We start from the raw sequence: 13,561 nt of genomic DNA on the forward strand, positions 1-13,561 counted from the left end.
ATGGCACTAATATGAAATATGTAAAATTATTCAGAGCTCTAACAAATTTTACTTTATTTTACACAGAGAAGCATAAAATAGTTATGTTATATTATTTGTAATAACAATTCACGCCGCCATTTGTAGATCACTGTCGTGCAGTCATGTCGTTCTCTATGTGTTCACCACATAAAAGGTAAGAGTACCAACACTGCTTGCAGTTTGACAGTTATGTTTTGACAGAAAAATCAACAGTTCATTTCAAAGCAAAGCTAAGAACAAGAAAAAAGCTGAGTAAACAAAAATTTTTGCTGAATTTACGAAAGTGTACACATTAAGAACTATAGCAATAATTGGTTGATTGGTGTTGCTTAATATTAAATTTCACTTGAGCAGTCAACATTCAAATTGGAAAAAATCGCTCTACTTGATGTGTTTCACCGAGAGCTTTGTTTTGTTGTGAAATCTCCGATGTGAACGAAACGACTTCAGGCATAAAATCGACGCATTTAAAAAATAGCGTGGAGAACGTATGGACTATGTAACACATTCCCAAGTTCTCCAATAAGAACTTTTGTACAAGGGTGCCATGCTGCTGTTCAAAAAATTTACTTTGCGGGGCGCCGGCGTAACATTTGCAATTGTTGGATATTATAATCAAAGCTCGTATGGTTTTGGTGAAGACGAATCAGCTTCACTTCGTAATAAACTCGTTCTTAATTTCGTGTGGTCAAATATATAACTCAGTTTACAAATCCGTCCAAAGGTGTTTAATTTTTTGTTTATGAATTAACTCTTCTTTATATTAATAATATATGTATGTAACTTCTATTTTTAGTTCCACGTTGATTCTTCTGCATCATGTTAAGCGGCTTCGACTGCCACACATATCCCGTCAACAAATAAAAACTTAAAAAACAAACGATATATTGCACAAAAGGAAAAAACAATAATGTCAAATATTTCGTTACTGCATCAAATCGTGTGAAGATGTCTCCAGTTCCTAACACAAATATATGTACATACCTGCAACTTCACTCCGCACACAAATTCTGTTTCCATTGGTAATTTAGTTAGCTTTTACGGATTGTAACATCAACGACATGTCAACTTTAATTTCTAACTAATATCTCGAAATAAAGTTCCACTGAACTGATGCGTTTAAATTTTGAAAAACAATTTCCTGCAATAAACGAAGAAAATTTAAAAATGCAGTGTGAAATATGAATCGTGCCACAATTCCCTAAAATTCCAATATGTAAGTTATCTTATATCGCAATTAAAGCAGATTTTTTCATTTAGTTTTATTTCTTGCAGAAATAAATCAATTTCTAAATAATTTGTTTAGAGGCGTCCACGAAGAAATTGCATCTCGAAAATCCTAAATTGCGAACTGTTTTCAAGGACTATCCAGTAATGGCAAAAGAAAACAAATGTGTACCTAAAGTAAGTTTGCAAAACTATACTATATTCATGAAAGTTCAAAGTTTACTAAGTTACTATTTAACTGTGAATGCACTCAGATGGAATTTGCATCATTCATAGGTTAAACGCCAGTCGTCAGAATAAGTTAAGTTTATGATATAGTTTTACAATATATTTAAATATTTAGAATTCACATTTATATAAGTAACATAATAATATTCCGTGTTTGTGTGTTTGGTGGTTGAATTGAAAAAACATTTATTTTGTATAACTGTTCAAAAATTATCGCTACTTAAAGCTAACTCAGCAACCGTTCGACAAGGTGTAAAATACAAAGTATTTATTAATTGATAAACAATATTACAAAAACTTAACACTATTTCGAATATTGCTGGAATATTGAAATGTAGACCGTATCGAGTTTCTCGAGGATGTTGCAGCACTTATAGTATGTTAGCAACTGCTATGTCATTTATATGCATATACATACATATTTATTGCGGCACTAAAAGAGAGAACAACAGATAATTCTTTATTAATTTGCATATATTGACATAAACATTAGAAAGTAGTAAAACATAAATTTTTGTTTATAAAGTGTAAATGTAGATGTACTATTTGACATTATTTCCTTGAATTTAGAAGTGAAACTTGATAAAATCAATTTTTGAGCTGTATAAATTACTTTTAATCCGGTTTATTACTTTGAATATAATGGCAATTTGCTTCTAATTGAAAATTGATTATTATGATCGATCTAAGTCGGAACTACCGATTACTATCAAGGCAATTATTGTAGGCCCTGATGCGCTCTTGCATTTATTATAGGTCTTGGCATTGGTGATGATAATCATGATTATGTTGATAATATGCAAATTATCATCTATCTCTGCTTATGTTTACCACTTTAACAACTATGTTAACTAGCATAAAGTTAAATTTAATTTTATACTTTCGAGATATCTTTGTCATGATTTGCCTTTTGCAAATGCCATGTTACGGTTTGAAAGTGTGGTGAGCGGCTAGTGTCTGTCTGCAAAATATGTAATATTCCTGCGCCCCGCAAACACAGGAGGGTAATGAGGGCCTATAATGGCCCCATACAACGGGTATTATTTCTTATATGTAAGTTGAATAAGTTCTTTGGTGCCAGTTGCGTTTGTACTTGCTATTCGCTCGACTTGGTGAACAAGCTCAAACAGTTCCAAGTGGGTTGTTGTTGGTTGAAAACTTATTAAGGTATACTTTGAATAAAATCAAACTTTATTGCTTGGCTGCTAAAGACTTCCTAGCTTTATTGAGATATAATTTTGTGGCTTAACTTAAAATTGAACTAACAGCTACCTACATATGTATGTGTTAGTTCATATACCTTATTCTATGTACTCAATTCTATGAATTACAAAACATGTAGGAAACTGGAACCGCAGCTGTTCATACGTTGTGGTTCCTTTTATTGCCGACTTTGCTTGTTTAGTCTATTGGCAGCTAGCATCTGATTGCGAGCGCTGCCAACTTGCGTGGGAGCATAATGACTTCAAGGTTGATGGGAATCATCCAAAACTGCTGATGTCGCATGTTCCCTGCGAATGGATTTAGCGTAGTGTTGTGATGTTTAGAGTGGAAGTCATGGCGTGGGAGTCATGTGTTAACTCCTCCCTCTCTTAAGTATAATCGTCCGCGGTTATTCGCTGTTATTTGTATCATTTGCATTGACCTGCCTCGATATTTCTTCAATTACTAGGTCCTTACTTTGTTGAGTTTGCCTCTTCATTATAAGTTTAATCGTTGTGCGTTTACAAAATTTTGCAACAATTATGATGAATAGAATCATTGTGACAACGCATAAAATTATCTTCATGCTACTGTGGTTTGTTTCTATCTTTTGGTTTATGTTTGATATTCTTTTAATGTTTTTAATATCAATTTGGTCAATGTTTTCCAAGGTTAGGTCCAACTATTTTACTATGTTTAATTTCTGTAAACCGGGGTGCTCTATGTTGTCATAAGCTCTGTGTTCCTTGTTTTCGAAAATTGTATTGTTGATTGTTACTTTATCCTCAAATATTACTAAATGTGTTCCATTTATGGTTATTTTTTCATTAAATCCATCTTGTATTATAAATTTATCATTATTTAATATTATTATGCCCTCTCTTACATTGTTGATTTTTTTATAGTTTTTAGCATAACTAATGTTCCAATGCGCTGTGTTTTTGTTGAGCAGATCTAATAAACAATTCGGTTTATCTTCTATTTGACAAAAATTAATGACTGTTTTATTATTACAATTTTTTAATAATTTAAAGTGTCCTCCTCTCTTTCCAACGGTTCTGTAGTCTAACTGTAGTATCTTGTCTTTTCGAATTACAGGCTCAATAAGAAATTTCTGATAAAAATCATTTACTATGGGATACTGTAATATGAAGTATATCGTTTCGTTATTCTGCATTACCTTAAGTTTAGAATTACTGAGTATATTTGTTATGCTAATTTTATCTCTTAAGCTTGCATTTATATCTATTAGTTCATTGTCTGTTAATAAAAGTGGGTTAACTACATCCATTTTAATCAACATTATTAATAAATAATGGGGTGGTGTCCTTTTTTCCAGGATATTATGTCCTTTTGCCCCATGTTGGGCGCCAGTTGAATAAGTCCTTTGGTGCCAGTTGCGTTTGTACTTGCTATTCGCTCGATTTGGTGAACAAGCTCAAACAGTTCCAAGTGGGTTGTTGTTGGTTGAAAACTTATTAAGGTATACTTTGAATAAAATCAAACTTGATTGCTTGGCTGCTAAAGACTTACTGGCTTTATTGAGAATATAATTTTGTGGCTTAACTTAAAATTGAACTAACAGCTACCTACATATGTATGTGTTAGTTCATATACCTTATTCTATGTACTTAATTCTATGAATTACAAAACATGTAGGAAACTGGAACCGCAACTGGAACGCTGCTGTCTGTCAATACTAAAATTCTGCTAACATTTTCAAGTTTACCTTTACTCGTTGAAGTTAGTTTTGTTTTCTTCTCCGGAAAGTGAACCCCATTTTTGCCTGCGGGAAAGATCTACATATATTGTCAATATTGGTTTGTATCTTATTTAAATTCTTTTTAATGGTATTATTGTTGTTTTCGTTAATTGTTGCGTTGGTGTTCGTAGTTTTGATTTGTATAATTTCTTTAGCTTTTATAAATTTTAGACATTCTTGGAAACAATTTGCGCAAAACGTGCGACCACAGTCGGAAGGAGAATGAGGAGGGAGGGAACAGTTTTCACAAAGAAGAGAGCGTAGGCATTTATTCTTTGTATGCCCAAGAATCTGACAAGATTTGCATCGCAAGGGGAGGGGTATATATTGGCGAACTAATACTTTGCACCAGAAGATGTCAATTTTATTGGGTAAATTATATTGATTGAAAGTGAGCAACACCACTCCCGATAGTAATAGTTTCCCATCGATATATTTTTTTTAATTTATGCAGTTCGACCACTCCATGGAAGGATAATTCTGGAATGATTTCCTCAACATTGTTGAGAAAAGGAGCGTACATGGTGCCTTTCACTTGGTTGGCTGATGCGTGTAGCGTAGCTAATATGGGACACACGCCTACCAATTGCTTCGCTTTTAGGAATTTTTCGGCTATTTTCTTATTTTCCACATGAAGCAAATAGTTTTCCATCACGAAGGGAAGGGTTATTGGAGGTTTGCGTTTTTTTCTTTTAGGTCCCGTGGAGAAGCGATTCTCCCTGATATTTGATGGCCTCGGAGCCATCGTACACGTGCAAATGCTTAAGTTTGTGAGGTTGGAATGCAAGTGAGCAATGTAAACACGAAAAATGAAAGAAAGAGAGCACTCGCGAGCGGTGCGAACGAATTAAGTACCCGATTAAATTAAGAAAAGAGATATAGCCGATGAGTGCGAATTTATATCATTTGCATTCGTTGTATTAAAATTGTCTTTTCATGCTCAAAATTCTTCAACTTTTAAAGTTCGTCCCTGGTCGAGCCCCCAAATCTGTAGGAATTCCTTATTTAAAATCTTTATTACATACGACTTGCAACTGTAAATGTACGTTCTCGTTCGTTGATAGTCGTTCCGTTTATTCAGTGTTGCATTCAATAGGTCTGTCCGGATCGTGTTGTCCGCAATTCTCCTACATTTATTTTCATAAACAATTTTGCTTATTTACTATAACCTTACATGTATAAGAATTTTTACTCACCAGTACTTATTTCTATATACTCAATAGTGATAACGTAAGCAATAACATAAAAAACCTCAGTTTGCTCTGGTTTAGTCCCGACGAAATGTGTTGTTGTAATTTTTGGAAATGAACTTTATTGAGCAACAATGATATTGTTTATTTGCAGAATATTGCTGAATTAAATGTTGTGATTTATACTCCTCTTTATTTATTTATTTAACCCTAATTTTGACGGATACTTGGATTGTCATATAGAGTCATGTCCTGGCTGGACCCAAAAGCAAACTTAACATCATTTTGGAGAAACCTTAATTTTTTTATTTCAAATAACATTTTAAAAACTCAAATAAAGTATTCACGAAAAGCAAGTAAAAGATTGAAAATAGAATTAATTTCCTTTATGCACTTAAAGCACTTGTAATAACATTTTGAATGTTGTTGACATACAGCATCTGCGCACTTTTGGCAAAAGAACCTTGTTTTACGACGATGTTTGTCTTGAGCATGGCATAAGCTGCAGTTCCTTTTCTTTTCTAAAGTCTCACTTTTGGTGTCTGTATACATATATATAACATTACTGAATACATACCTCAAATTTTCCCAAAATATCTTCAATTGCGGAACGACAAACGGAATGCTTTATTACATGTATGTATATTGTTACGTCTCGACTCGATTTGCGGATGAGCTAACATTTCGGACAAATCATATAAAAACTTTTTACGAGCGTCTGATTTAGTGTAATTGTTATTTTCTTTGCATATAATAACAAGTCCGTTCTTTTCGAATGTAACTTTATTAATTCATTACAATTTCCAATCCTTACAGCTAGGAAGTTAACATAATGTATGTGAGCTTAAAACTAATGAGTGCAAATGTTTATTGTTGTTGTTATTATTTAAGAGAAAAAGAGAATTTAGTTTAAGGAAAGATCAATTAGCAAGTATGGAAATTATGAAATGAGAAAAAGAGATATGAGAGAATAAGTAAGACAGGTAAAGAAACAATGAAGAAGGAAGTGTATATTGTTGGTAGTGGGAGTATTGGTATATGACTATATAATAAAACTGCCTAATGCCATTACATCAACAATATTATAAAAAAATGCAAGAGTCCATCTCTTAGTTTTTCTTTTGGAAGTGTAATGCGTTAGCATTTGGTCCATGGCATCAACACCAACTTTATTTTTGTTGTAATGCATTATTGCTGCTGATTTTCGCTTGACGCCTTCAACTTCCTTATGTAATGTACCGTGGACAGTAATATTACCGCTTTGTTTTTCATAGGAACATATGAACAAATGGCTACGTTGTCTTAATGAAATCCTAACTCAGATGAAAGAACTGCCCTATTCTTGTTTTTCTTCATTTCAGGTGGGATACATGCTTTATTGTTTCGAAGGGTTCCAACGAAGGACAGCCCCAAGCTTATTAGCCGCTTACATAAATTTAAAGTGGAAAAAAAGTTGTCAGCTACTATTGTGCGCCCAGAATTTGAATATTTTGAAACCAAACGTATAAGCTCATTTTCCCCTTGGTTCTTTGCTCTCCCTTCGTTGGGTTCTTTTCCGGTATAGATATTTCCACTCAAAGGATAATGAGTTTTTGAGTCACAAGCCCCCCATATTTTTATATCGTACTTAGCCGGTTTTGAAGGTATGTACTACGTAAATTTCGTTCTTTCTCGATACGGAAAAAGTTGTTCGTCAACAGTTATATCGCTATATGGACGAAAATTCTTCTGGAGATTTGCATTTAGAAAGTTCCAAATATCTCGTATAGGTGCCGCTTTATCTGTTTCTAAGCGGAAAGGTCTAGTGCGACCGTCATCAAATCGTATATAACGGGATATGGTCAAAAACCGACGGTAAGACATCGTTGCTCTGAAAATTGGCAATTGGTTTGTTTTCCATAAAACTGACGCAGCCTGACTATTGTTATTGTTGACTCCTGCTGCTATAAGAATGCCTAGAAAACCTCTGAGCTCCGTTTCTGTAAACTTTTGCCATTCTTTCAATTTGTTGGGATTTTTAAAGTTCCATTCATTGGTTTTTCCGTACAATGATGTATGATATGTTTGGTGTAAAAAACGCATCAAAAACTTCAACAGGCGAACATGATGTGATTGTCGATCCACCGGATGAACGCAGTACATTTGGGAGCGAACACGACTACTTTGAGGTGCTGCCTTACTCCAAACGGTCCCATCTTTGCCAATAAAGTTGTTACCTTCATCAGTATTCAAATCATCGTCGCTATCTGTGCTACTTTATTCTTCAGCGACTTCAATTTCATGTTCAGCTTCAACATCTGAAGCTTCAAATTCCAACTCAGTTTCTATATCTGAGGCGCCGAAATCAAGATCATTATCATCATTTTCACTGTTGTTTTCAATCTCTTCTGCCAAAGCATTTGCAACCAAGTCATAAAAATTTGGATCACTACGCGGCACATTATCATATATGAAATCTATTTTACTCATTTTTATTCAATAAATACACACTTTCACAGAATACCACCGATTATTCTTTACTTGAATGTGAACATCACTTTTCACTTCTAACTTCAAATGACAACATCTAACATGTGAAAACCAACAATGTTTTTGATAACGGAACTTTAAATTCAAATGAGCAAAACAAGCCATGATTAGAATAACAAGAGAGCAGTCCAATTCATAAAAAAGTATTTTCCCGTTGCGTAATGAGCGCATGGGTCTGGCCAGACCCATTAGTACTCAATATGACTTTTCGGTTGAAAACTATAATTTAAAAACTATTTATCAATTTTTATAAATATATATATGAACAAAATCATACTAAAATACATACATATATCAACTAGGATATCATGAAGTATTGAAACATAAACGTGTGTACTAGTATATGAAATAGTGATTTAAAGTTCAAAAAAGTTATGGCTGGACCCATCAGTACAAATGAGGGTTAATAATAAACCATACGCCAATCGGCTTTATACATCGAATAGTTAGTAAAAATATACAAAATGATATAGAGATAAGAATGTGGAAAGTGTTATATATACACAATCGGTTGAATGTAAGTAAAGAGTTAGTGGTAGATAAACAGTAAATTTTTGGTTTGCGAGATGAAAGCTTGATTTGCCCCTCCATAAAAATCAATGTCTGCGTGTAATGAGTTTACGAGATTAGCAATCCTATTATTTGGTCCGTGGTATACGTAGTTTCGTTGAGTCTTCGTTGTTTTTAACAGTCTGTTATGCCTGAGCGAGAGGCTAGTGGGAGCAAGTTCAAAACTGCTGAGTGCTTCTGAGGAGTCAATCAGACCGTTGACAATTTTGTAGAAAAATGCCGCATTAGAAACCTTCCGACGTGAGGTTAAGCTGTTGAGTCTGAAACGGGAGCCGATGTCCACGGTGGAGAGTCCTTGCATCCTTAACGATTGATGGAACAACAATGTCTTGCAGAATTTGTTTTGTATTCTCTCAACTCTGTAGATGAGTGTATCAGTATATGGAGACCAGATTACACAGCCATACTCTAGTATTGGCAGTACAAGTGAACGGTAGAGAGTGACCAGAGAATTCGGGTTGTTGAAAGCCCTTCCTGTTCTGATGATGAGTCCAAACACTTTAAAAGATTGCACAGTTATTTTATCAATATGCTTTGCAAATGTGAGTTTGTTGTCTATAATAATTCCTAGATCCTTGATTTCGGTTAATTCCTGTAGATACTCGTTGTTGAGTTTGTAGTTGGTGACAATGTTGTTATGAGAGCGTGAGAAGGATACGACAGCGCACTTTTTCGCATTGAGATCGAGATTATTTTTAAAGCACCAGGTTGTTAGGCAGTCGATATCTTGTTGTAGTTGTGTGACATTGCAATCATTAGAAATAATTCTGAAGATTTTCAAATCATCGGCATATAGCAGACATTCAGACTGTACATTGTTTACAATGTCATTGATAAAAATATTAAAGAGTAGTGGTCCTAAATGCGATCGTTGAGAAACTCCAGATGTGACCTCATATTCTCTAGACCAGGCCCGTCCAACATAATTTTGTGAAGGGCCAGGTTTAGCATTTTCATAACCGTAGCGGGCCAAAAAAAAAAAAATTAAATGACCTTCAGTTTTGGTATATTTATTTATTTATAAAAAGCAACATCACATAAATCTTAATATATTATTATTAATGTAACTATGGCCTTAGCATATAAAGATATTCTTATTCTTAAAATCTAATTAATGAGATGTCTGAAATTTTTTCTGTTTGCACAGCGCATCTATGTGAGCTGGAGTTTTAGAAGTGGCTATGCGCAAAATGCCTTTAAGATGGCTATCTAATAAAGATGATCTGGTTTTTGATTTGTTAAATTTCATGTTTAATAGCCAGCTTAGTAAGGTTTGGGTATTGACTGGGTGTAATATACCTTTTGTAAAATTCAATTAAGTTTGGAAGACAATTATTATATGCTGTTTTTAGATGAGAGCTGCTTTGCAATTCTATTAACTCCAGCTGTAAACTCTGCGCAGCGCCTTCAATTTCAACATCAAATGGATTTTGAAACACTTTCATGCAGGGAGTTTGTGATTTGAAGTCTGCGAATCTGTCGTCAAACTCGTTCCTTAATCTTTGTAACATCAACACGTACTTGTCAAAATCCAAGGTATCTTGCTTTCTTGTAGATAAGGTCTCCCAATGAATCAACTGCTTTTGTTCCAGCTGCTTTTCCAACAATAAAAGCTTTTTTGTGAAAGCTAGAACGTGTTCGTATAACTGTGTGCATAGTTGGTCTTTCCCTTGTAGTTTTAAGTTAAGATCAGAAAGATATTTAGTTATATCAACCAGGAAAGCCAGATCAGCCAACCACTCCTCATCAGTAAGGAAAGTAATTTCTTGGTCTTTGTTGCCAAGAAAAATCTTTAAGTCGTCCAGCAGAGAATAGAATCGTTTTAGTGTAGCTGCTCTGCTGAGCCAGCGAACGCGACTGAAGTATACAATGTTTTCGTGATCTGAACCGACATCAGCCAGAAAAGCCTGGAACTGTCTGTGGTTAAGCCCTCTTGCGCGTATAAAATTAGCTGTCTGCACTACTTTATCCATCACGTGTTTCAGGCCTATACAACTGGGATGCCCAAAGACTATAAGAGATGGCGGGCCGGATGGTGGCCCGGGGGCCGTATGTTGGACAGGCCTGCTCTAGACAGATGTCCGTCAACCCTGACTTGTAGGAACCTATCAGTTAAATATGAGTTAAGCCAATCCAGTGCAGTGCCAGTGACGCCATATTTATTGAGTTTTGAGACGAGTATCATATGGTCGACTCGGTCAAAAGCTTTACTAAAATCGGTGTAGATTGAATGTACCTTTTGTCCTTTATTCAGTGCGTTGAGTATATACTTGACTTACAGGTAGAGATTTGACACGGTTGATGTGCCACCCACGAATCCATGTTGTTTTGTAGTAATGATATCCTTGAAGGTTAGGGATACTTAAGGCAGAACCAACTTTTCGAAGAGCTTGGCTAATGCTGATTGGATGCAGATGGGCCTGTAGTTAGTTACTTCAGATCTTAAGCCACTTTTGTGTTTTGGACTCACATAAGACAGTTTCCAGGCACGAGGGAAACTACCTGCTTGAAGAGAGTAGTTAAAAATATGAGTGAGGGGCTCACAAAGCTCGATGGCGCAGTTTTTTAAGAAAACGTTTGGTATGCCATCGGGTCCGGCACCTTTATTTGGATTTAATTTGAGTAGCTGCTGGAGAACATCATTGTATTGGACCTCTAAGCTGTGAACGTTAGTTGACGATCCATTTGAGTTAGCATCAATGAGCTGATTGCTGTTAGTATGTGTGGAAAATGTAGTCTTGAAATATGAGGCAAAAAGATTGCTAATACCCGGGCCAGTATCAACTATTTGGCCCATCCAGGACATTGAGGATGGTATATCAATGTTATTTTGTTTTTTATCTTTTATAAATTTCCAAAAAGCGGTGGTGTCAGACTGGACCATGTTCTCAACTTTGTATACGTAATTACTGTAACATTCCGCACTGAGTCTTTTGCAGTCCCTCCTTAGAGTACTAAAACGGTTGTAATTGCGTCGGTTTACCTTTTTCTTGTATTGAGTGTGAGCTGATTTTTTGAGTTTAATCTTGTTTATGAGTTCATAGGAGAACCAGCAGGGATAGATAGTGATAGATTTTTTGTGAACAGGTACATATTGTGATATTCCTACTTCAAGAGTATTGTATAACCAATTGACTTTACTTTAAATAGTGTCCAGTGCGTACAGTACCGTCCAATTGACTCGGCGAAAGAAAACGTTGAGGCTGACGTAATCAGCTTTCTTGAATGAGTAAGTGGCTGGATTAAAATGTTCTAAGTTGAGTTGAAATTTTAAATTTATGATCAGGGCAACCCAAAAATTGCACTAAAAACTTCATTTTTGGCGCAATAAAATTGCTCCAAAAATTGCGTTTTTTGCACTTAAAATTGCACTTTAAAAAAACCTCACAAAATTGTTTTATGTAAATTTTGTTTCTATAACATGTATATAAAAGAGACAAAAAACTTAAAAGAGTACGTATTCATAGTACCAAAGGTTTCTCTTGTTGTAAAAAAGAAAAATAAACTTAAAAAAGTACTTATTCATAGTACCACAGATTTTTCTTGTGAATTTAAAAATGAAATAGAAATATTCAAATTTTTTGACTTATTGTTTGAATAAATCACAAGCATTTGCATTAAATTACTTAATAAAAAACTTTGCCGATTGTCGCGAAAAATAAATTTATACATCGAAAACGATCTTTCTACTTCAACTCAAGTCAGGGGTGCGAACCTAAAAGCGCAAATTTCTGCAATGTCTTCATTTAACGTAGCACCAATCTTCTCTCCAGAAATTTGATTCGATCGTTACCACTTTGTTGAAGTAATTCTTTGGCCTCCAATATTACTCTAAGTTGGGTATGCAGAGCTAATCCGTTTGATTCCAAAGTTTTAATTGATTTGAGTATAAACCCGAAATTACTTGAGATAGAAATTAAGTTGAGGCGAACGTCATCATCGTTTAGAATATCAATGGCAATTTGTATAAATTTTGATTCAGTTTTATCGAGCAACAAAAGTATGCGTTTAATTTTTCGAAATTTTTCGCATAATAAAAAGCTGCCTCCAGCCAAGTACCCCATCGAGTGATAATAGGCTGTGGAGCAGAGATCTGCAACAAGTAACTTTTTCAAGCTTCAAGCCAGCACGTTGTAAAGCAATTCATAGGTATGAGTTGCACTCCTCTAAGACAAACAAGCCAAGCCATGTATGTTTCATACCAAGCTGTTCGATAGGACAGCTTGTGTTAAATATACGCATCAATGATTCTGTTCGAAAGAAATGTACACATCAATGAGTTGAACATTAAGCAGAAAAGTACGTATGACTTGTTCGATGTACGTACTTTCAATTCATATTAATCTGTATACATACATAGTTAGAAGGTATGTGATACAATTTATGGATGAAAATAATAATAATAAAATAAAACTTTTGTAAAGTTTTTGGTTTTTCATGCTCATTCAACCTTTTTGTTTATTTAATTTTGGAAATTATTGTTTATATAAATATATTGATAAGTGTTAAATAAGAAATGCGTATATATGTAAATGCAGAATATTACCATATAAATACATATGTGCGTATTATTTGGACAAGAACATTTTCTTCCCATATTATTTGCTTAGTTATTTTCATTTTTTAAAACAGAATTTAAAAATAAGATATTATACACAATCTTAGGAGCTAGGCGATTGTGTTTCTCTACTATTATATTACCTGCAAGTGAAAAAGTGCGCACACTGGCTGCACTGCTAGCTGGAATTGATAATATTTTAAACGCGAAGCTAGAAAGAGTTGGAAACTCAATTTTATTGCTTTCCCACCATTCCATGGCATCAAAATTACT

At 34.5% G+C, this 13,561-nt stretch overlaps 2 long non-coding RNA genes across 5 annotated transcripts in view; both read left to right on the forward strand.

Annotated features, from left to right (window-relative positions):
* The first annotated feature begins 236 nt into the window (after window positions 1-236).
* On the forward strand, window positions 237-1,145 carry LOC126759128 (uncharacterized). The gene is made up of 2 exons (XR_007666960.1): window positions 237-745; window positions 818-1,145. It is a non-coding gene; the product is annotated as an uncharacterized LOC126759128 (long non-coding RNA).
* A 73-nt stretch (window positions 1,146-1,218) lies between these two features.
* Window positions 1,219-13,561, forward strand: part of LOC126759130 (uncharacterized) — a 40,162-nt gene continuing 27,819 nt past the window's right edge. The window contains exons 1-3 of one of the 4 annotated variants that reach the window (XR_007666963.1): window positions 1,219-1,237; window positions 1,297-1,425; window positions 6,993-7,176. This is a non-coding gene — a long non-coding RNA (uncharacterized LOC126759130). Of the gene's footprint in view, window positions 1,238-1,296; window positions 1,426-1,502; window positions 2,089-6,992; window positions 7,177-13,561 lie in introns of those variants that run through there. The other 3 variants (XR_007666961.1, XR_007666962.1, XR_007666964.1) reach the window with 3 other exon arrangements.

This window comes from Bactrocera neohumeralis, chromosome 5 (assembly GCF_024586455.1).
Source record: "Bactrocera neohumeralis isolate Rockhampton chromosome 5, APGP_CSIRO_Bneo_wtdbg2-racon-allhic-juicebox.fasta_v2, whole genome shotgun sequence".
NCBI classification, from domain to species: domain Eukaryota; kingdom Metazoa; phylum Arthropoda; class Insecta; order Diptera; family Tephritidae; genus Bactrocera; species Bactrocera neohumeralis.